Source organism: Lasioglossum baleicum, chromosome 12 (genome assembly GCF_051020765.1).
Source record: "Lasioglossum baleicum chromosome 12, iyLasBale1, whole genome shotgun sequence".
NCBI lineage: Eukaryota > Metazoa > Arthropoda > Insecta > Hymenoptera > Halictidae > Lasioglossum > Lasioglossum baleicum.
The window spans coordinates 4,214,976-4,238,000 of record NC_134940.1 but is presented as its reverse complement, the minus strand read 5'-3'; the positions used below and the strand labels follow the sequence as shown (position 1 = coordinate 4,238,000).

Sequence of the window (23,025 nt, the reverse complement as noted above, 5' to 3'; positions counted from 1 at the left end):
ATGCTGAAAATTTTCTTTTCAATCAGTTTCTGCTTAAAATCCACAGAATCGTACATCGTTCAATGCGTGCGTATAACTAACATAGTACGTGCATAACTAACATAGATCTACAAAACATACATTTTAAACTTTGATTAAGGAGCCGAATAAAAAGGTTTCAAAAAAACGCCTTTTTTATTTTTGCATGTAACCTTGTAAATTATAATTTTCGGAAAATCAGTTTTGCATATCATTTCGTAAACCAATGGTTTCTAATTGATTATAAAAAATCAGGTCGTTTGGTGGAATTATAAAAAAGTTATTCCGTTTTAAAGGGCGTTCAAATACTTTCGTGGCTCACTGTATGGTATACGAACAATATAATTTACTAGAATGTACATTTTCTTCCGATATCATGTGAAAACACAAAGAAACATATAGGATGTGCTATCTTTGCGTCCCTAACTGTCATCTCAATCAGCCCCATCCTCATCAACCGAAACATCTGTGAGCGAGTCGCTCTATACTCTGCATTATTTAAGTCTATAACAACAAAACAGCTTGAGGTGTCGTTGTCACAGTGATCTCCTAGTACTCGCCGTTAGTTGCTTGCAACTCCTCCCCATTCCTCTTGTTCCTCCCTCCCCGCCGTCGCTTCAACATATACAGTGAAATTTAATTACTCCGAGCGGGCACTCACTGAAACTCCACTTGAGCGTGTAATAATTTCGTCGGGAGCTGAGAGGAACGCTGGAAACGAGGAGGCCCCCGACCTCCTTACCGAAGAGAAATTCGTGGGGAGTAGAGATATTCTAATCCTTCCATCCCCACCCTCCACAATTTTCCCATCCCTCCTTGCGACCGACTCCTCCCTCCTTTTAATCTTTGTCCAAGTATACAGCCTGTGTTTCAGACGATTAATCGAATTCTCGCGTTTTCAGCTTTTTCCGGCGATGTCGGCTGCTGTAATCGTCGCACCAACAAATTCAGGATAACGCCGGATTTTCCTTGGAATTGTTCAAGTGTCGTGTTTGGTTTACATTTCGGCGTGGAAATTTAATCCCCGAGTCGCACTCAATTACTAGGATTTCAACTTCAGTGCAGTTGTCGGGATTTAAATTTGAAATTGATCGTTGAAATATGGATCTGAATGTAGATTTGATTGTATAAATCCGTATACACATACCAACAAAATGTACCAAGAGAATTCGTATTGTGCTTATTACTTGTTTGGAAAATAGCTGAAGAAATATGTATATGTATATATATATATCTGCCAATGCAATTTTTCAGTTCAATTACATTTATACGTAAAACACATGTTTTCATTTAAACTAGTTTGTTCCGAAATTTTTGATCGGCAAATATATTTTTCGTAATACTAAATCGAACGATAAGTGTAAAGTAAAGTTACTTGCTGTGATGAGAGAGGTAACAGTTATTCAAAGAGGTAACATTATTCAACGATCACTTTAACCTTTTTATTGTTTATTCCGAGTGTGACGCTCTTTCTCGGAACGTCGAGTACCGAAGCGTTTCTTCCACGCGAATCTCATTGTTATTTTAGATGACACCGAGGCTTTACTTACTTAGTCTGCTATAAATATTTATGTTTGCCACTGAGTTTTGTTACTTCTTACACGGCATTACTTAATTATCTGCACTTCTTAATTCGCTACACTTCTGTAGTATTTAATTATCCACAAGGCAAAATAAACCTCTGACTACTACACTCAGCTTTTGTACGATACTGATTCAAACAAATGCTACTCCTTTTTTTTGGTTGTTTATTGTGAACTTATCAATTTTAATGAATATTAGATTAGACATTTTACCTTTCTCTAGAAGCAAAAGAAGTTGAACATTTTGATGAAAATATACAGGACGTCCCACGTAAGACTTTTCACTGTTCTTTAAGTACTTGCGATAATCTGACAAAAAATATTTTAAACAAAAGTTGATCAGTTTTCGATTGGTTATACATTGCAATAAAAAGAGTTCGAAATTTTGTTTAGTATTGTCAAGGCCACCTTCACTTTTTTTAAATGGCACAACACAGTATTATAGCTCGTATCAAGACGAATTCAACGACCTAGTATACCATGAGCTTCGGATGACCTTGAAGTACCATTTTAAAAAATGAAGGTATGGCTTCATGGCAATAATTAAATAGAAAATTTTCGAACTTTTTTTATTGCAATGTATAGCCAATCGAAAACTGATCGACCGTTTAAAATATTTTTTGGTCAGATTATTTATCGCAAGCACTAATTGAAAAATCGTGAAAAGTATGTATATACTTGAGTTTAAATAGCTTAAATCTGTACAAGTCCCCCAAAATACATAGAATAAGATGAAGGTAGCCTTGAGCATTAATGGATGACTAGATTTGTCATGTTAGAACTCCATTATGTCAAAGCTGGATTAAATCTAGAACTAGGTTAGCTCTAAATTGTGTGCAGATTAAATATGGACCACTTATGGACGGATCTGAACGGTTTTCAATTAGAACGCTGAATCATGCTGACACAAGAACTGATGTGGCTACTTTTCTGAAGATAGTGATATTCATCTATAATTTCACTACTTTTAAATACACAAAAAATATCTCATCGCCGAAAAATATTCATGGTGCCGAGCAGTGGTTACAAAATTGCCTCGAGGAGGTTTCAACATAGCGAAGACGGTAGCGAGAGAAAAAGGAATGTGGGAAGGGCTCAAAGAAGTCTGAAAGGATAGAAAATTTTAGTATTCCTCGTGAATACACACACAGTCGCACTTGTTCGTTTTCCTTGAAAAATAAAAACAAAGAGGCAGACAATCGAGGCGTCAAAGCTCAGTCCCTCCTCTACGTTCGGCACCCTACAAAGAATGAAGTAGCTCCTCCGCTATAACTGTCGCTCGTAAGATCCGACGATGCGACAGTTACGGAGAGACTACAGTATTCAGCTATAGTTGCTATGGAATCGTCAAAATCATCCGCCATCCAAAGGTTAAGTATCAACCCGACGCAGGTTAGGTGTAAGCAGACTTTAAATAAAGTAAACAATGACGTGGGTGATTCTCGGTGCACTGCTGCGATTCGCTACGCATGAGATCCTTTTACTGCCAATCGAGGTGCGGAGTCCTATGGTACAGAGTGTGTAGCAGCGGATATTGATATTCGTGCTGTCCTCGGATCCCCAGTTAAACCAGCGAGGGGTTTGTAGCCTGGATAATTTCCAACTAGGACGACAATAACACGATTTAGTGCGGCGTGACATCGACAATAAAAATCCACGATTGCCAGTACCTTATTTTGCGACTTCAGCGGACGCACGATAGATCATGCTAACTCGGGTGTGGTGTCAATATTCGTAGCATCCATAATGCGGTAGAAACAGTGGCGCCACATCAAAAACGATTTTTACACCGAACATTCACGAATTTACATATCTCAACCACTAGGTTTACGGACACTTTTGTGTGCCCATCTTTACGGAAACCACGTATTTTATTTCATAAAAACGATTCATTTAATTTCAAAACAATTACAATTTTAACAGACTTAAAGAATGAAAAGTAAAGAAGTTTTGTGTAGCAGCTTTTCGATGAGTAGGTGTTGATGTAAAAACAAACTAAAACAACAATGTTCTTTGGTGTAAACAATTTTGCGGCAAGTTTCTTTTACAAATGTCCATCGATCCAGAGGTGTAGATTCACCCCTGGGACGGATGACCATCACTTTTTACACACCCTGGACAATAAAACTTCAATCAGACGCTAATTATCCGAATTTCTGAACACTGAATAAAAATATTCTTTATTTCATATTTGTGCAGCAAATGTATATATTCTCTGCTATGCTAAATTGATACCGTAATATTTTTATTGTAATCTGTAGTATTTATATTTCATATTTCGACATGATTTGGTTTGTAAATGTTTGAAAATTTTAATTTAGAAAATCTAAACTGTGTTGTTATTTTTGTTTTTGCGCCTGGCAACACACGAAACATCGCAAATAATGTGAAATAGCCAATTACAGGATGCGTGGGTTCATTGTAACAACCAATCAGGAAAGCCTTGACTGTCTTTACAAACAGTTTTATCATTGTATTTTCAGAAGTGAGGACCTTAGTAAAGTTTTTAAAAGTGTAAGCAACGACTAAAATGGCTTCGAATACTTTGGAACGTGTTAAAATTGTAATTTTTATTGTATATTAAAAGTATGGCAGTAAATATGGTCTATTTACTGATTGTTTTATATAAGCGACGCCCTAAAATTAGAAAGCAATGATTAGAATACAAAATATAAATTACTATATATCAAATAATTTGAATAAATGCGTTTAAGTAAGTTTCAAAGTGTCCAGAATTAATTCCATTAGTGTATGTTTCCCGTTTATAATGCCCCGGTTCAGTGTCTTCTTCGAGTTTAATGCGTACGTGCAGTTTTCATTTCTACCATGAGTGTCCTCAATAACAAAGTACTATAGTAAAATTCCTCCACAGATGCTTTCTGCTGAAGAAGCACGTATCGCACTCTCCTAACCGTGCTATTTATCGAATGTGCTCTTATATCAGAGTTGTGCTAATTCAATTACATTGTAATTCAATTACGTAATTGAATTACATTGTATTTCAATTAATAGTAATTCAATTACTAAGTATTTTAATCAGATTTGTAATTGAAATACAATATAATTGAAACACAATGTAATTGAAATACAATATAATTTAAATGCAATTTATAATTAAATACAATATAATTTAAATGCAATTTATAATTGAATTACAGTATAATTGAAATACAATATAATTGAAACACAATGTATTGTAATTGAAATACAATGTAATTGAAATACAATATAATTGAAATGCAATTTATAATTGAATTACAGTATAATTGAGATACAATATAATTGAAACACAATGTATTGTAATTGAAATACAATGTATTGTAATTGAAATACAATGTAATTGAAATACAATATAATTGAAATGCAATTTATAATTGAATTACAATAAAATTGAAATACAATATACTTGAAATACAATACAATATAACTTGGAAGAATGATTGCATAAGTTCGTGCTCGATTTGAAAATAAAATTCAATGGTTAAATTTTAAAGATTTGTTTAATGATTGGTTAAATTAAAATTAACAAATGGTCAAAGTTTCTACAATTAGAAAAGAATGGTGACTACATGTATAATTGATTAATAAAGTTGTATTCTTTACAATTTAACCATTGTCTAAGCATTGCCGAACATCTAATATTTTATCGAAAACACGGTTCTCCGAGTAAATTCTATTTCCCTGGATCACTCCAAAAGAATGTAAACAAATTACAAATGTGTACACCATAGGTTGACATTCACTAGAAAATTGTGATTTGAATATTTTTTAATAACTCGAGAAAGTAAGTAGAATCATCGCGAAGGGAAGATGGAAATTCACAGGGGGAATCTGCATGTATAAAAACACGAAGCGCTAGAACGAACAAGAGAGATCTGGGCTTATGTACACGAGAACAATGCAGGTAAAGAGATACCGGGACAAATACGCGTGAAATATTCGCAGAAGGTAGCGCGCACTCGTTCGACCACGAAAAGGACACGTCGCGTCGCGCGTCGCTGCGTTATTTCGAGACTGCATGCTGCGCTCCTTCCATTGAATGCAGTTATAACCATTTCCCTCGACTTGTCGCGCTGGTAAATGTTCCCGAGTTCCCAGGAGTTTTCATATGTAACTAATATGCTTCGATTATGAGACCGACTCACTTGGCTCTGACTAGTCGCGTAATTACCACCGTATTTAGCGGGTTATGAGATAAAACGAATTCATATTTCGATTTGTTTCGAAAAGATGCACGACCTCGTCGGTTTCGAAATACAAATGTCTAATCAATCTGACCAGAAACAGATTTTTGCCGGTTCCACATCATTCGTAAAATTCTTGAAGTTAGCTGATCGGAACATGGGAGGATCTACAAAAAATACCACAAATTATGGAGGTTTAAGTGATAAGGGCAACTTGATTAATAGATTGATTAAAGAATGTCAATTGAAATTCTTGCAATCGGAAGAAATTCGCTAAGATAACGAACAAACGAGAAAGGAGTGAAAATGTTTGCACAAGAGAAAACAAATATTAGGTTGGATGATGACATAACTTCTTAATAACATGAAACGTGATTGCTCTGTTTCCTCTGACATCTTTACGGTATAAAGGAACAACAGCACTTCATAAAAAAATTCTGTGCACGAAAAATGGGAGGATCTACAAAAAATTATGGAGGTTTAAGCGATAAGGGCAACTTGATTAATAGGTGGATTAACGAATGTCAACTGCAATTCTTGCAAGATCAGAAGAAATTCGCTAGGATAAGGGACAAACGAGAAAGGAGAAAAATGTTTGCACAAGAGAAAACAAATATTAGGCTGAAGTTTCCTCTGGCATCTCTACGGTATAAAGGAACAACAACAGTTAATAAATAAAGGTGTCCAATAGCTGTGGTGGTTGCGTGGATGAACTAAATGGCGTTCATGCTTACTTTGACAGTGACTTAGTTCACTTGTTCTCTGATGAAAGTGTTAACGGCCTTCCGCACGAACCCAAGGCGGGCGGACCAGCACACGTAAGCCGAATCAACTTGCCCGGAAGAAATAATATTGAGGCTTCCCTTGTCTCTTCACACGAGCCCTGGCGAGTTGGCTCACCTTTGTCACACAACTTGCTCGCCACATCCCGTGTAGATAGGAAATAGTAAATCCAAAGGTTGTATGAGGAAATGCTTGCAGCATTGTGTAAGGTTAATTGCTTCGTAAGTGATCGTCACTTCTTCCATGTCGAGTACAGACGTTGGTCCACTCTACTAATCCTTTCACTACCGTGGACGAGATATCTCGCTTCCACGATGTCGAAGAAACGAGACATTTCATGATTTTGTTGTACAATACTATGGACGAGACATCTCGTGTTTCTTTATTACTGATATGAAGTGTTTCCCATTTGTAAGTTTGACGCAATTGATCGATTTTTAAGGCATGTCATCGCGTTGGTGGAAAGTATTAGGTTGTTGCAAATGATATGGCCGTTTTGAATCTTTAACATACACTTTTATTTTACAAGCTTCATTCTTATTCCATTGATTGAAATAATTTCCATCGTCATCAATGCACTTCTGGCATCGTGATACAAGTGCCTCAATGCCTGTCTGGTAGAAATCTAATAAACGTGAGGCAATCAATTCATCAAAAGCAGTTTTTACAGCACGTTCTTCTTCTTTGAATATTTTTCCATTCAAAAAGCCATCTGGGTGCTTGAAAAAAAATGGTAACCAGTGGGCGACAGGTCAGGCGAATAAGGAGGGTGAGGAAGAAAAATTTTTTAAAAATTTCATCGCTCTACCTCATTTCTATCGAAAGTTCTTCGATTTTGTCTCCGATTTGGACGAAAGGTCCCACTGTGCGGCGCAATGGTGTCGATTGCTGTGCAATTCTATACGAAAATACAGAAGCTGTTAGGATTTTGTTATAATTGCTTCGTCTTCGAATGATTTATCGATTAAATGTACAAGAAAACAAAACGTAAAAAAGGATTGACTACGCTTCTTTATACAGGCTGTCCCAAAAATGTTGTAATTCCTCGAAAGGGGTTATAAAGGCATCTTTGTAATTTCAATAATCGCGAAATAAAAAATTTAGATGAACAAAGTTAGATGAACGCTAATGTCAGAACACACTAAAGATGAGAATGATTAAAGTATTTAATCTTGATGAAATTTTGGAGATCTTTTTCCTTATTACTGCAATTTGTTCAGAGAAGCAAGTTCAGATTCGAAAACGATTCGGATTTGCTACTTCCCGAGTGCTAACCTCCAGGTGAGGTTGTACGAGGTAAATGAGCGGCGCGAGTAGAAATTTGAATCGAGATACGGGTGGCAAAGTTTGCAGGCCTTTGCTACCCTTCGACCTTGCAAGCGATGAACCACTTTCCCACGGTGAAAAGCAATTTCGGCCGTTTTTATCTGTAAAAGGCATCGCTTACGGAGCCCCTTGAGAGAGAGAGACCGAAGGGAATCACTAGTATTAGCAGTAGAATCGCGTACATAATTTCGTACATACCACCCGAATGTGTAATAGTGTATTATATAACACAAAGGCTTGCCTCTACTCTCCTATCAATATTAACCCTACCCCGTTCCCCCCAATTATCTTGTAAAGGCTTACTGTAACCTAATATACAATACTATAGACTTCGGAGAATGTAGTGCGGTTTACAGCAAATATTGGGTTGGCAAGAAAGTAATTTCGGTATCTTATGGGGAAATGAATCCGAATTTCTTGATAAAAACGATGAATTTAATCAATAAAATATTTTCTTATTTATTCTTTTCGGCAAAAGATCATCGAACAAGAGGGAAAATTATTTGCATAATTTTGAAAAATCTATGGTACATAGCGAAACGCTTTTTAATGGAACCTTCAATAGCAACAGCAATTTTCATTGTGAAATAACAAGTCATCATCAATAACGTCATCTAATAGCTTCACATTTAAGATTGCAATGTAAAAGAAAATTTCTATGCTTTCTTTTGGTACAGCACAATTGTTGAAGATCCTATTTAATAGGCTTCCGGTAGGTAAAGTGTTAACATTCCATTTGCCATATGAACTTTAATAAAAATCATTATGTGTATGAAAACACTGCAAAAATAAAATATATCAGGTGGACATAAATGGGACATGCTGGCTTAGAACGCTAAAAAATAATAATGTCCTATATCTTCAGTGTCTAGTGTTGGGCATTAATCGATTAAAATTTTAATCATGATTGATTGATTAATGTATACGATTAAAAAAAGAAATCGTCGAATAATCGGCGATTGATTAAGTTAATCGTCAATCGTTAATTAAATGAAGAAATCGGCGATTGATTCAATCGATTGATTTGATCGTCAAGCGTTGATTAAAAAAAGGAATCATCGAAAAAAAAAAAACATAAAAGCACGTAAACAGAATTTGTATTATGGACCACTTGACAATACACCTAAACTCAGTTTACAATTTTTTTTCAGTATTCATACAGTTCTGATTACGTATTTCATATCGAAATTTCAGCAATAATCATTAAGTCAATTATCCGATTGACGATTCGCAATTAACGACTAAAGTAAATCGTTAACCGCGATTAACGATTAATAAGTATTTAATCGTTAACCGCAATTTTAACGACTAAACTAGGAGTTCATTGGTGAAGCAACTTCTAGACCGAGTATCCACGATGGAAATTGATTTCGGCAAAGAGGTGTGTAGTTTCCCTGTAAAAGTAGTCTGTGACTGGATCATAACACCGCCAGGAAAACGTCGACGGGAATCGTCCAAGCATCAGACGAGAAACGGCGGTAGCATAAATTGTTTCATTTGAAATGCACACAAGAATATTTCTCAGCTCGTCGCCAGCTTATTATGTATTCGACAAGATTACGGCGGGAAGTCAGCAAAAGTCGTGTGTGTTGAAGATCCTCGGGTCACGGGAATATGAGAGGAGGCAGGACTGAGTGGTGAGTATTTCTGAGAAAAATAGTGTTACCTTTTTGAAAGTTATGATATCAAAAGAAGATAGCTGTGCTTCAATCTTTCTGGATCTGTTTGTACACCGTGAAAACGTAGTGCAGAGGTTGGAATGGCAGGATAGGATGAAACATACCGAATGCAGTAGCCAAACACTTTCCAAGTATCGTTCTCGAGCAAAAAATGGTTGTCCAGCGTCTTTGGACGGAAAGTGACACGCAAAATATACTTTGCAATACAAATTGCACGCATCAATTACACCATACATGTATACAGTGGGTGTACAAAGGTATTCGTACACCTTTTAAAAACTAATAACTTTTTTTGTAATTGTAACAAACGACCTGATTTTTGATAATCAATTAGAAGCATCGGTTTACGAAATAATACGCAAAAAAGATTTTCCAAAAATTATAATTTACAAGATTACATGCAAAAATAAAAAAGCCATTTTTTACAACCTTTTTTATTTGAAAGATAACTCTTAAAGAAAATTTGAAGTATATTTTTTATAGATCTATGTGTTAGTTATACACATGCTGAAAATTTCATTGAAATCAATTAACAAGTTTTACACGACTTTTGATCAGTTTCTGCTTGAAATCCACAGATTCGTACATCTTTCGATGCCTGTCGTTTTTCCCTGCGTTAATCGATTTCGATGAAATTTTCAGCATGTGTATAAATAACATTGATCATACAAAACATATATTTTAAATTTTCTTTAAGAGCCCAAATAAAAAAATTTTTTTAAAAATGCCTTTTTTATTTTTACATGTACCTTGTAGATTATAATTTTTGTAAACCAATGCTTCTAATTGATTATAAAAAAATCAGATCGTTCGGTACAATTAGAGAAAAGTTATTCTGTTTTAAAGGGCGTACGATTTACTTTTTACACCCACTGTACTTATAGACGGCTTCAAAGTGAGTCTAGATTTATTGTCGTGCACTTCTTTCTTACGAGTTTAACGTTAAAATACTTTTTAGATTACTACTGTTTGAGTGTACACGATTCAAAGGATACTTTCAAGGGAAACGTATCCACACGATGTAGGTACATGTAACATATGATATAAAAGAATGTTCTATCACGGCTTTGTAGTATTCTTTAACCGTATCATGTTCTACGTATAAAGTTGACTAAAGCTCTCAGAGAAACGGTAAGTCACGGTGCAACCGCTTTCACGAAAATTGATGATAAAGTTTTATCGCCAGTTATATAGATTTTGTTCATAACTCCATATTTTTTAAATTTAAATGTTGCGGGACGAATATAAAGTAGAACGGCTGCATCGAATATAAGATCAGGATCGTGGCTTACATGATTTATGGTGATAAGATGTGATCAGATGCGTAACCGAATTCTACGGGGTGGCCAATATGTCCCCGTCAAAAATTCACAGTCGAAAGGTGACGAACAAAGATGTTATTCGAAGAAGAAATTAACTAATAATTAGGCTGCGGATCTGTATACAATTTCTCGATTGATTGCATGAAAACGCAACTAAAAATGCTATTATTTTTTTAATAATATAAATGGTGTCCCCTGTATTTCATTTTGCAACGTATCCTCTTGTAAAATATAGAAAATAATATTGTCTGAGAAAAGTTAAACGGTCATTATAGTCGTAAATATAAATACGCATAAAATTCATTTAATTGTTTTCATACAGAATTCAGAATCATGGTGGTCACACGTATGTATATTTCGTTGGTAAAACGATCACTTAAACGTAGCTTTATAATAATTGTTTCATAGTTTAAAATAACAGCTAAATAATTTAAGAGAAGAATACAATAATGGTCTTCTCCAAAAACCGTTCGTACGATCTTAAAATGCTATATGTAAATTAGAAGAGAAGTTCGCTATGAACAAGCTGCATAGCAGAAATAATTGCTCGACCAGCTAGCTCGGCCAAATATCCCACTGTGCGACGCATGAATCGCAATTCAGGACGGAATGGTTGGAACAATTTCCAGATATCGTCCGTTGACAATTGCCAACTGTAGCGTAAGTGTGAAGAGAAGGCTAATCGTAAAATTTATGGCTTGGTCCACAACGATATCGTTGCATTTCGATCACGTCGCTGAACTAACCACGGCACTTCTAGAAGAACCATTACCTATGTATGTATGGCTAGCACGTAGCGAACTGCATACTGGCTATTTTATCATTACGACGGGAATAATTCTATAATCTTTAGACAATCCACACAGTAGACAATACTGACTTTAAGGCAATCAAGCTCCTGTTGGGTTCTTTGTCGAAGATTGCGAGCAGCTCGCGATTGTACGAGAATAATTAAATGCAGTTGTAAAGCAACTGCCTTTGCAAATGTAAATGCAGTTATAAAGTGCATAGTAAATAATACAGGGTGACAAGTCCTAAATCATAAATTTATTTTCCCCAAAACAAGTGAGTGTGCCTTTATGAACAATTTTTCTTACATTCAATCATTCAATATTTCTGTGTATTTTTTTTCAAAATTACTATAACATATTTAAACATAATTAAAACATAATGTAAACATATTTAAACATATTCAAACTGGGATCGAAACATAGATTTCGTTTGACAATTAGCAAAGTTGCTTTATAATTCGTAATAAACGATCGAACCGTTGCGCCGAAAACATTTAAAAAGTTATTATTGTAAAAGTAAGTTGAAAAAACACAAGTTATGCTGGAAGCAATGAAGAATGATGGTTCCAATAATTTTAAGCTCAGCCATATAGGGAAAGCAAAGCTTCGCAGCCAAGGGATCCTGCCTACAAGTTTAAAATGCACTAACGAAATTATTGAAAAATCCAGAAACTATCTGAGCACTCAAGATAAAAATTAGGAGTAATATTTTTAGATTTATCGTTTAATGTAATCTAGTTTTTTGATAATATAGATGTTGCGTTCTATATTTTATTTTCGTTTGCTACTATTATTATGGGAAAAATTAAATTCATCAGCTGCTATACTATTATTGTGGGACAGAGGGAGTATTATATTTCCATTATAATATATTTTATGTATTTCTATTATCGAATATTTTCATGTCGTTACAGAGCAACAGAGCTTCTCGTAACGTGAAATTTGTGGCACAGATCATTCTTCGTAGAATGATTTCAACGTTAAGTTTCTTATCTCGGAGCGAGGCTTTTGGAGCGTCATAAATGCTCGTTTTCTTTGAGATTTTGGTAGCCGTGAGGCAGTCGACAAAGAGCAGACAAAAAAGGTGCCAAGAGAAATAAAGTGGCACCGCTTAAAGCCGCAGCCGCAGCCGCAGCCGTACCGTGTAAAATCCTATCTTTCTTTCTTCCCATCGCCATTATACTCGTATATCTCCTCTCCCTTTTCAGCACAACCGAAAAGAAACGTCAGTGTTAGTTTTGCGTCTTCGTTCTATTCTAACTGGTGCAAGTACTTTATGCGATGTTTTTTCGTTTCTACTTACCATAGCATTACCATAGATTACTTGGATACTCCCGTAGCATCAGACATGTTGAATCGAAATACTATTCAACGCTTCATAGAACATCTTCTCTAAATAATTTAAACAAACAAGCCCATTGAGCTTCCCAAAAAACTGCTGATATGTTCAACGAAGAAACGGTACAATGTATCAACAGTGTAATTTATGGCATGTTTGAGTGAGGACGTTATTTTACATGTGAAAACAAGTTTTTCTTACAGAACTTGCAATTTTATTTCAAATTTACTGAGAGCAATTTAATTCGGTTCATAACTGATTGATTAGTAGACAGATAAGTGAGTAGGTGTAATCTAAAACAAAAAAACATTAGACGAATTTAATGCTACTGTTATATTATTTGCAATCTGTTAAACATTTTAAGAAAGAAATTACATTTTTATTTCAGTCCAGTTTGTTGCTATTCAGGTAGAAAACTTTTATTTTGCATAAAGATCCGCGGTCTAATAATTAACGTGACTAGCGCTAATTTATTTCAAACGAATATTATAAGACATTCAGGTATTCTAAATTATTGCTAATAACAAATAATGCTATACAACGGTTGTTTTAATTAATGTGGAACAATGCTTCATATTATTGTTCATATTAGTTGCATATTTCCATTGTTTCAAGTCAGTGTTAACCCTTTGCACTCCTTCGTCAAGTGTGACGTCATCAGAGAAAGAAAAATGTAAAGGATTTTTATATATATATATTTGGTTCTTCCTTTATTTATTTAATTGTCTTATTTTTTAGTTAAAAGCAAATATAAGTTACAACAAAGTTTGAGAGCTATATTTAATATAATCAGTAAACAAAATTGTTTAAAATACACAGCAGTCAAGGAAGTGTCCTTTGAAGTAGATTTCAAATAAAACACTTAAAATAGTAGAGAATAAAATTGAAAAATAATTCGGAGTGCAAAGGGTTGAACGAGGAAATAACGTAACACTACTATTCTATAAATTTTACTTTATTAGTAAAAACTTTGTTAGTAACAATAAAGTAATAATAAAAAGCTTTGATTCAATTTTCCTACTTTGACTTATTTTACTGTTTTAATGCCAACACATTGTCACTTCTATTCCCAAAATATTATTTCATTAATTTATATTTTTGCAACATTCGCTCGTCGCATTCTCTTCTCGCCGAGGGGATAGTACTTCATGTCGCCCGTGTTATGTATGTTTCTTCTCGTCAACTATTATGATTATTACAGGGCGGCGTGCAGTGTACCGTCGATTATGCAAATGAAATTAACGACAATGAAAATATCGTCCACCCGTGAGAATTGAACTCGTGCATATGAGCTGCTACATTGGTCATCTGAGTTTTAATGATTCCGGTACGTACTGCGCATTCGTAGTATTTCATGAACTGTACAGAATTTAATTTTTTGGAAATAATCGAGTAACTGGACTCTATGTTACTGCAAAAGCTACATTAAAAATGAACAAGTTTTATAAACATTCAAATATTGAAAATATTGATTTCCAGCAGCGGAATAAACATCTTTTGCAATAATGGTAGCCAGCAATCTTTGTTTCAGAAAATAACGTCTTGAAACAGCCAAATAAATATAAACCCAAATAAATTTTTCCACTGAAAAAATACTGAAAACTAAAGTTACAATTCATATTTTTATACCTCCAGAGAATTAAAATTATGTCGGTAATTGTGGAAGATTTATAATAAAAGATAATTTAATAAAGCAACAATCATCGGCATAATTTTGAAGAATTCGGAGACCTTAATTATTTTTGTAGGTCTCAGGGTGATTTTCACCCTCAAATCTGAACAAAGAATTTGGTTACCTACATACGAATGTCGGGGCGCGGAGATCAAAGTGTTTAAAGGGACGAGGGGTTGATTATCAAGTCAATGACTTGGATGTTCTCGATTGGCTGAGTTCTGATACAGAATTTTTTCTCTTACAATTAGTACCAAGGGTAAATGGGTCTTCAGCCGAGTGGTGGTGCTTAGGATTAATAGCCGCAAATATGGTTAGGCGACTGACTGCATTTGCTTCGGAGTGGGTTTATGCTACGTTAGCCGTGGTGGACACCTAGATGGGCAATAATTGGAGAACGCACCTGAGCAGTAGAACTTTAGCAATCTACCTGATACTGTATTCATATTTTTGTTTTCGAGGGTATTTCTTTTGGAGTTTCTAGTTGCGTTTTTTTGAAGTGGAATTTTATGAATTCTCCATAAGAAGACGTGTTAAAATCTGCAAACTTTTAGTTGCTATAATTCTTAAACGGTGCAGTGGAATCGAACCCAAACTTTGGTAATTACATTAATTTAGTAAGAATTATATCTTGTCAAATTTTCAAAAGTTTTGTTGCGTTTTTATATACCTCCAGGACATCCTTAATACATAGAATACAAGTTTTTTATTTGACTCCTGTGTCCTGCAACCAGTGCGAACATTTTATATTTTGCATAGAGATTAGTGAATACGTATCATTGAATGTGGAAAAACGAAAGAAAGTGGAAACAGAAACGACGGACAAACAATTAAGCAAAACCTATTGACGTGTGATGAAGAAATCTTTTGTTGTCCATAAAAACAAAGCCTCATACAAGAACGTTCTCCATTTGCTTCTGTATTCGGAATGAATTTTCTTTGGTCGAAGCAAACTGTCTTCATTCTATCGTGCATGTTTTCATGGTTTACTTCAATCTCCGACTTTAAGCGGTGTTCGTTTTCATACCTCCTCGAGAGGTATGCATATCGAAAAGGGTTTCTTTTGAAATAACCATTCTGCGGAACGAAAGCGTCAAATCGTTCGAGAGAAAAGCAGGCACCGCGAGCTGCTTTGAGGGTTGCGGGTGGAGTCAGTTTTTTTTTTCACGTAGATGGCAGAATATCGTAGCCGTTGATTGCGCCAGTGACACTTAGAAATGGTTTATGCGAGGAGTGGCAGGCATTAGGGACTCGAAGGTTACCGGTTCGCTTGCCCGCAATTGAAAACTTCCTCAGGGCCGGTTTTAAAGTGGGTGACTGTGTCGTTCGAGAAAATGAAGCCTGGCAACAAAGCGTTGCTGATTACCGGCGTGGTCGAAAGACAATGCAATGTAATGGGAATGGTCGGAACAATACAAGAAAGGCTGAGCAACTACCACCAGCCGAGTGCCTATCAACGTGTACTTCGATGGAGTGAGTATACTGCCAGGAGGAACGTACGGATTGTAGATACATGGCGGGGGCCCTGTGAATAGCTCTCAGGAATGTGCTGATTTTTCTTCCCGATTGGCAGAAATCGGCAGTTTAAACGTATTTCATGGAAACTCCAGCAAGTTTCCGTCCACCATCTTTAGAATTCCTTCGCTGCCGTGCCTGTGCACTTCGCCAAGAAATATTCGTGCAGGACGTGAATAGACAAGTAGCATTTACATTTCGATTTGGTTACGCCGCCGCGGTGAATTTTAATACCAATCTTCCGGTGTTTGTTCGATTACGATAACTGAAGCTTCGATACGTTAATCAGAATTTTAATAATCTAATCTCAAAAGTTTAGATGGTTGGAGTTAGCGTTGCGTTTGCTCTTCATCGACAGAATTCTCTTCGTTTAAGAGCTTTACTGTGAGAACCTGTCTCCGAATTTAACTCGTTGATGCATGTGATTAGATTGAAAGAAAATTATTCAGCTTTTTTACGATACAGTTCAGTCGTTCAAAAGCCTGTCAATAGGCTTCCGTTAGATAAAGGAGTCACCACTAAAATTGTTGAGGTATTACATCAATTTCATATTCATAAAATGAAAAAAGATATGCAGAATGGAATTATTCTAGTAAAACAGCTCCGAGTGCAAAGGGCGAATATAAAAGTGGACTCCCTGTAGGGTGAACTGGAAAATAAGCATACTGGGCATTCGATAACTACCTGTTTTTCAAGCTGTAGTGACATATCCGGGAAATGAGTCATTCGACAACCAATCATACGCACGATTTCTCGCTGCTCGTCCGTTTGCTTTTTCGCTGTGGAGGCAGTAGTTCAGTTTAGTAATAGCCTCAGTAAGTGCTGCTGGAGTAGTAGTAATATTAATAGCCACTGTTCGAATAGTAGAAATACTAGGTAGTGAAATAGTTTTAAAAATAGGAATAGTGAAATGGTAAAATGGCAAAATGGTAAACGCGGGTTTAAAAAAAAAACATTTTCGACCGATTGAAATTATTAAGGAGAAAAATGAATGTCTATTCCTCTGACAGGCGTGGATGGGAAAGATCCACATCGGGATCAGAGTCATCGAAGGGTCTCATCGGAGCATACATTTCTATTTGCCTCCTCGTCACCGGTTCCGGTGGAAACTTTCGTTACAGTCAGATATCGAAAACTAACGACACAGTAAAAGGCGAGCGCTTGAAAAAGATTACGATACTGGGCCGTTTGTTCAGAGAAATGGATATCGTGGGCTGCGAGGCGACGCGACGCGCGCGCTGGAAATTTCTATCGATTCTCAGTTAGGCAGGATTCCCAGCGGCCGCTTCTATCTCGAACCTCGCTCCAACCCCAACCCCTTTCACGCTCCCACTTCTTTTCTCCTTTCGCTCATCGATATCTTCGCGAAAGGAGTACTCGAATAACGACTACCTCATCTCTTTTCTATATCTCTTTCTCTGTTCCGCTACACGAGGCATTCGCTCCCTGTCTTTCGGCTTCTGCCAAATATTACAAATAATACGTTTTCCGACAGTGTCGGTCAAAATAGTAAGACACTTCACATATTTATATATTTCGTATATTCAAGGGAACAGTCTCGTATAGACGAGTCAAAGAATCAATATTTTTCATTCTATTTTTGAAAACCATTATCAGTCGAGGGGTGACTTAGAGCGACCACTGAAAATTGCTGAACCGTTATTCACGATGTTGTTTACATTGTTAAATATGTCGGTATCAATTTGATATTCATAAAATGGAAAACATCATATACAATGGAATTATTCTAGGTCGGAAGAAATGTTTAATTTTCAAGTTGAAATAGCTCCGAGTGCAAACAGTTAGAAATACTTCCCCCCAAAATGTTACACTCGAATTCGTCGAAATGACAAAGTTACGACCAGACTGCGAATTTTTATGCAAAATAAAAGTTTTAAAAAAGTTTTTATCATTTATATCTTTTTCCTTTTTTTATAAATTATTTATACAATGCATATTTGTATTGATTATATTAAGTAAGTTTTAAAAGAAGGACCTATCTTTTTCTAACCCCTTTAACTACTATGTATTTAGTGACTATAGTGATTTAAAATTCTTCATCGTTCAGAATTTCACAGAAAAAAAAGAAAGTTTACATATTTGTTGTATGGCTATGTTTTTCCCAAAGGCTACACATGTGTCAAGTACAACAAAATAGCATTTCATTTCAGTTTAAAGAAAATGAATAACTATACTGTGCGGATTTTATGAATTTATGACAAAAATGGGGTATTTTCACTTTGTTACAATTGTTAAGTGACGAAGAGAAAATGTTTATCTTACATGAATAACCACAGTCTATTAATAACGAACGGATCTAACGTTCGAATGATTAAAACTCGTACTATAAAAAAGCATACATCGTTTCAAGTTGATAATTGGGGGAGAGGCGGTACGGATACTTCTCACTGTGAGCTGTAAATGCAGCCAGCTTGTTCTGTTATCGACCAGCCAGTAGGTGCGATGGCGTGGTTCATTATTGCCTTGAAGATCTTCAAAGAATTTAGTCTGGATCAGTAAAGAGTTTCGAGATTTCAGGAAAAACCTATCCCCCTATGGCGAAGCAGCTCGGCAAGCTCGTTGGGCTTCTAACACTTTTTTACGATTATGGAACGGCATACGTGATCGTGCCCAGGACGCGTATCTCGGCGAGCCTGCAGTCTCGTTAAAATTGGATTCCTGAACATACACGCGCTCGGTCGGGCGAAGCTTATTTCTTCTTTGACTTGAACTACAGACAACGTGTTACAATATAGAGGTTTTAATCTGTATTAATCCTGGGAAAATTAAGGACAGAGCTTCCCCCCAACCAGCTACAAAAAGACAAATTATTTCTTTCGTGTAGAATGTTCCTAACAAGTGAAAGAATTGGTTGAAATTTACTACAAATAACACGAAATCATTGTTCCTCCTATATTTGTACGTGATTACAATTTTTCGTTAAAGGAATGCCGAAAAGTTTTCAGAAATATTTTCACTATACTAAAAATGACTCCGTGATGGCGGACAACTGGCTTCATTTAACAAAGACACAAGCTGGTGTTCTCACATTTCGTTAACGCAACTTTCCATAATAAATAATTCATAACCGACAGAAAACACGAAGTATACTGTTTTAATCACTTTCATCGGCAGAAAGGCAACACGGTGTACACTATATGCAGAATACGTTTCGACAGATGCTTATAAACACAAGAAGATACAATTCAAACACATGGAAGAGCTACTGTATATGAATTATGAGGAAATTAAAGAAATCGACTAATTTTGACTACAGAATGGAAAATCCTAGTACTAGGGTAAACTATACTATTGCTGGCGCTCCAGTAGTTATTGGCACTTTTGATTTAAAAGGAAAATATTAAGAATTCCTGGTATAGAAAATCATTTTATATTGTTTCTTATTTATATTTCAAAGCAACGTTATAAGTTTTCATGACAGAGGTCCCACATATGACTGTTAGCAACGCTGGTACATACACTAAGACCACAGTACACTGTAAATATGTATTTTATTAAAATTTTCGTTACGAGTAAGTATACTTTATCGCTTTATAACTTAATTTCGGACTGTACTACAGATGTGATAAGTGCGTATATGTTTAATTATAAGCCAAGAGCCTGTTTAACGTTTACTTCTCACTGTGCCAATGACTGTGCTATTTGTCTTACGATTGTTATCCACTGAATATATTTTATAATAAAAGATTTATGACTGGTAAAACTGTTTGATTTTGCTGAAACATCTCTATTAGCTTATAATAATAGCAAGTTAAGCTCATTTCATTTCATTGAACGAAATCGATGCGAATGCGAACGGATCGTTTCTATGGCGCGTAGCTCAATAAACTTGCAGTCTCGTCGAAACTGTTGACGCGTCTTCCCGCGCGATTCATGTGCGAACAACGTGGCAACATGATCGGTTCATTTTTACTCAAGTTACGGGCAAGTCTAGCTAATGGGTTCAAACACATTTAGCTAGAAAATAACTAAGAGAAAAATTCCGCGAGACCAGAGAAATCAAGTGCTCCCTCGTGTATACTTGCACTTTATAACGACGAATATCAAAGCTACATATTTCTGCAAATAATAGTCGAGAAATGTGACAATTTCTCGCCAACGTTAGCCTCTTGCAATATCATTTTCTTCGTGATCACGATAATTAGAACTTATTGGTGGTTGTCGTAATAATTCCATAGGTGGAAAAAGAAAATTTATATTCATTATATGCCTGCATTTAATAACAGAAAAATTGTTCGAAATCGAAGTGATATCTTTTTTTCTTATTGAAGGTTAAGTGATACGAGGGAGCAAACTTTTTAGCATTTGTTTGGATTATTAATTTCAAAGATACATGCAAAACACTTTAGTTTTCAATAAGGTATTTTCTAATAAAGAACTTCTTAAAATTGGTTCGCTCATGTTCATTATGGGAATAGATTATTTTGTAGTCTTCCTCAATTTGGTCATAATACAGCAAAATTACCGTTCACTATTGCCAAGTGTGCAGCTAAACAATTACGCGAGAAAGAGTGAGACTAAATAGCTAATGGTTCGTTTTAAAATCGTTTGCTGTCGGGATCCACTTCCTTTAGAGCTAGATTCAGTTCAACCGTGGGCAATGTTGTGTCAACTCCCTTTATCAGGAAACGAACATCCCTTATTTTTCCATCACATTGCCAGTACAACATCCTTCCTACGTTCTCCCCTCGGCTAGATTGTAGAGACTGCCTCCCTACGATAGGAGGGTTATCTCTCGCCTCGTATGGGACATTTCAGAGGCAATTTGGCCGCGATGAGTGTTCACCTCTAGCATCCTGCCTTAAACATAGAGGGTGTTCCCAAAGGAAGCGTACAAACAGTTCAAGGTTCTACAGAATTTAAGGAAACGCCACTACTGAACTGCGGAGTGTCATGCAAATACACTCCGCGACAAAAAGATAGCACACTTAAAAATTACTGTCACTTCTGTGTATTAAATATTACAAATCTAATTTTTCTATACACACATTTCCAGTGTGCCTTTCTTAACATGTATACGAACGAAACGAATCGAAGCTTCATTATTTTTACTTAAAGAAGTAGAATTATTAACGCAATATAGAGGAACAAAACGATAGCACACTCAACGAAAAACTTGAAATATATTAAACAATTAGTCAATAAAAATCAATTGTCAATATTTTGTAGGATATTTCCTTCATCTCCTTTTTTAAAACTGTTCAGTTCTTGTTGCAACAATTTGTGAACCACCAATTATAATTCATAAGTAATTTAGAAGTCATACATAGATCGAGAATTTTATGCAATATGTTTCTGATACTTTTAGTTAAACAGTTTAGTTTTAGTTTATACAGTTAGAGATTCTTTCAATTTAAGGTTTTTCATGTAATACTCTTCCTCTTTCCAGCATCCCCCAGGGATGTTAAAATTGCAGCATTGCCTACATTCTCTAATTTACCGAACTATACGCCCAATGGCGCACTGGGGATTCAATTAATTTCATTAACATCAAACTATTAGAGCCACCCATATACATTCCCGGATCATACAATATCGAAATATGTAGTTAATTTTTTTAATGGAATTCCACAGCTACACTGAATTCTTATCATTTTTATAAAGTATTAAATTATAAACACATGTTTAACATTACTATAGGCAATATTATCCGTTACGTGAGTAATAAATATATTTTTTGTGCTGTGACTCTAATAAATTGATTAGCCACTGTAGCAGAAATTGCCTAAATTCTCGGTTGTAATAAATAAGCTCGTGTACAACGTTACAAAAAGATTAAAATTAGAATTTGTTCATAACATAAACAACCAATACAACTCAGAATTACTATACAATGGTAAACATAGAAACAAAAGATGTACAAGAACCTAATGATGCCGTGTTCGAAATGCATACTGCCATAAATATTTTTAGGGCAGAAATTGTTCTTACAACTAGCGAGCAATACACAAAAGACTGGTTATTATTTATGGAAAAGGCGCTTCAAGTCGCCAAACAGTCATTAGATGGTGCAAAGCATTTAAAAAGGCTGCGAGGATATTACTAATGAGCATTTTTCGCATATTTCGTAAATTGCTTTCTGCTTACGGTAACTGTTTGCAGATGCTTGGGAACTAAATTGAGAAGTAGTAGCTGAATGTGAATTTATGTTATTCATTAAAACTGTTCCTCTAAAAACCATTAATACGAGAACACCACACTGGTCTATTTGCCCCGAAAAGTCGGAATAAAGTCGATTTCAAAATCTTGCACAGGTCGTACAATTTTTGCTGTTCGACATTGTTGAAGGTCTGAAGAATAAGGCTTCAGTATTAGTTTTTTTATTTGTACACCCGTGAATACCACTTCATTGAAAGTCAAGAGATTTTTGCGGGATTCGCGTTCTTATTTCTCGATAATACAAAAATGGGGTTTCTCAGTATTCAAACAAGCTGGATAAAAGATCGATCTATGGCGCTATCGCCCTCGAAAGTTCTATTTTTTCGTTTACGAGGCGTAATTTACATTATTCGGCAGCATGTACCTATGGAAATAGCTACATGCGCCATTGTGTGCTTCCGAATAATGCAAATTAGTTGCGATTCTTGCGAACGCGAATCCCGCACCCTTGCAAATCCTGGAAAAAAGAGTCTACTTCCTTAAACAGCCCCTGAAACAGCGTTCATTCATTAGCGATATTCAAGTATTTTAAGGAAATTGCGTAGATTCTTGCATTGCGGCAGCTTTTCAAGTTGTTATAGTATTCAGTAACATCCGGTGCTCTTTCTGGTATAATTACATTCGATAATGGTT

The 23,025-nt window shown here is 35.6% G+C and overlaps 1 protein-coding gene across 8 annotated transcripts in view; it reads right to left on the bottom strand.

Moving 5' to 3' along the window:
- The window catches only part of Nachralpha4 (nicotinic acetylcholine receptor alpha4), a 237,813-nt gene that overhangs the window by 187,012 nt on the left and 27,776 nt on the right, over positions 1 to 23,025 (bottom strand). The gene's annotated exons all lie outside the window — the stretch shown is intronic.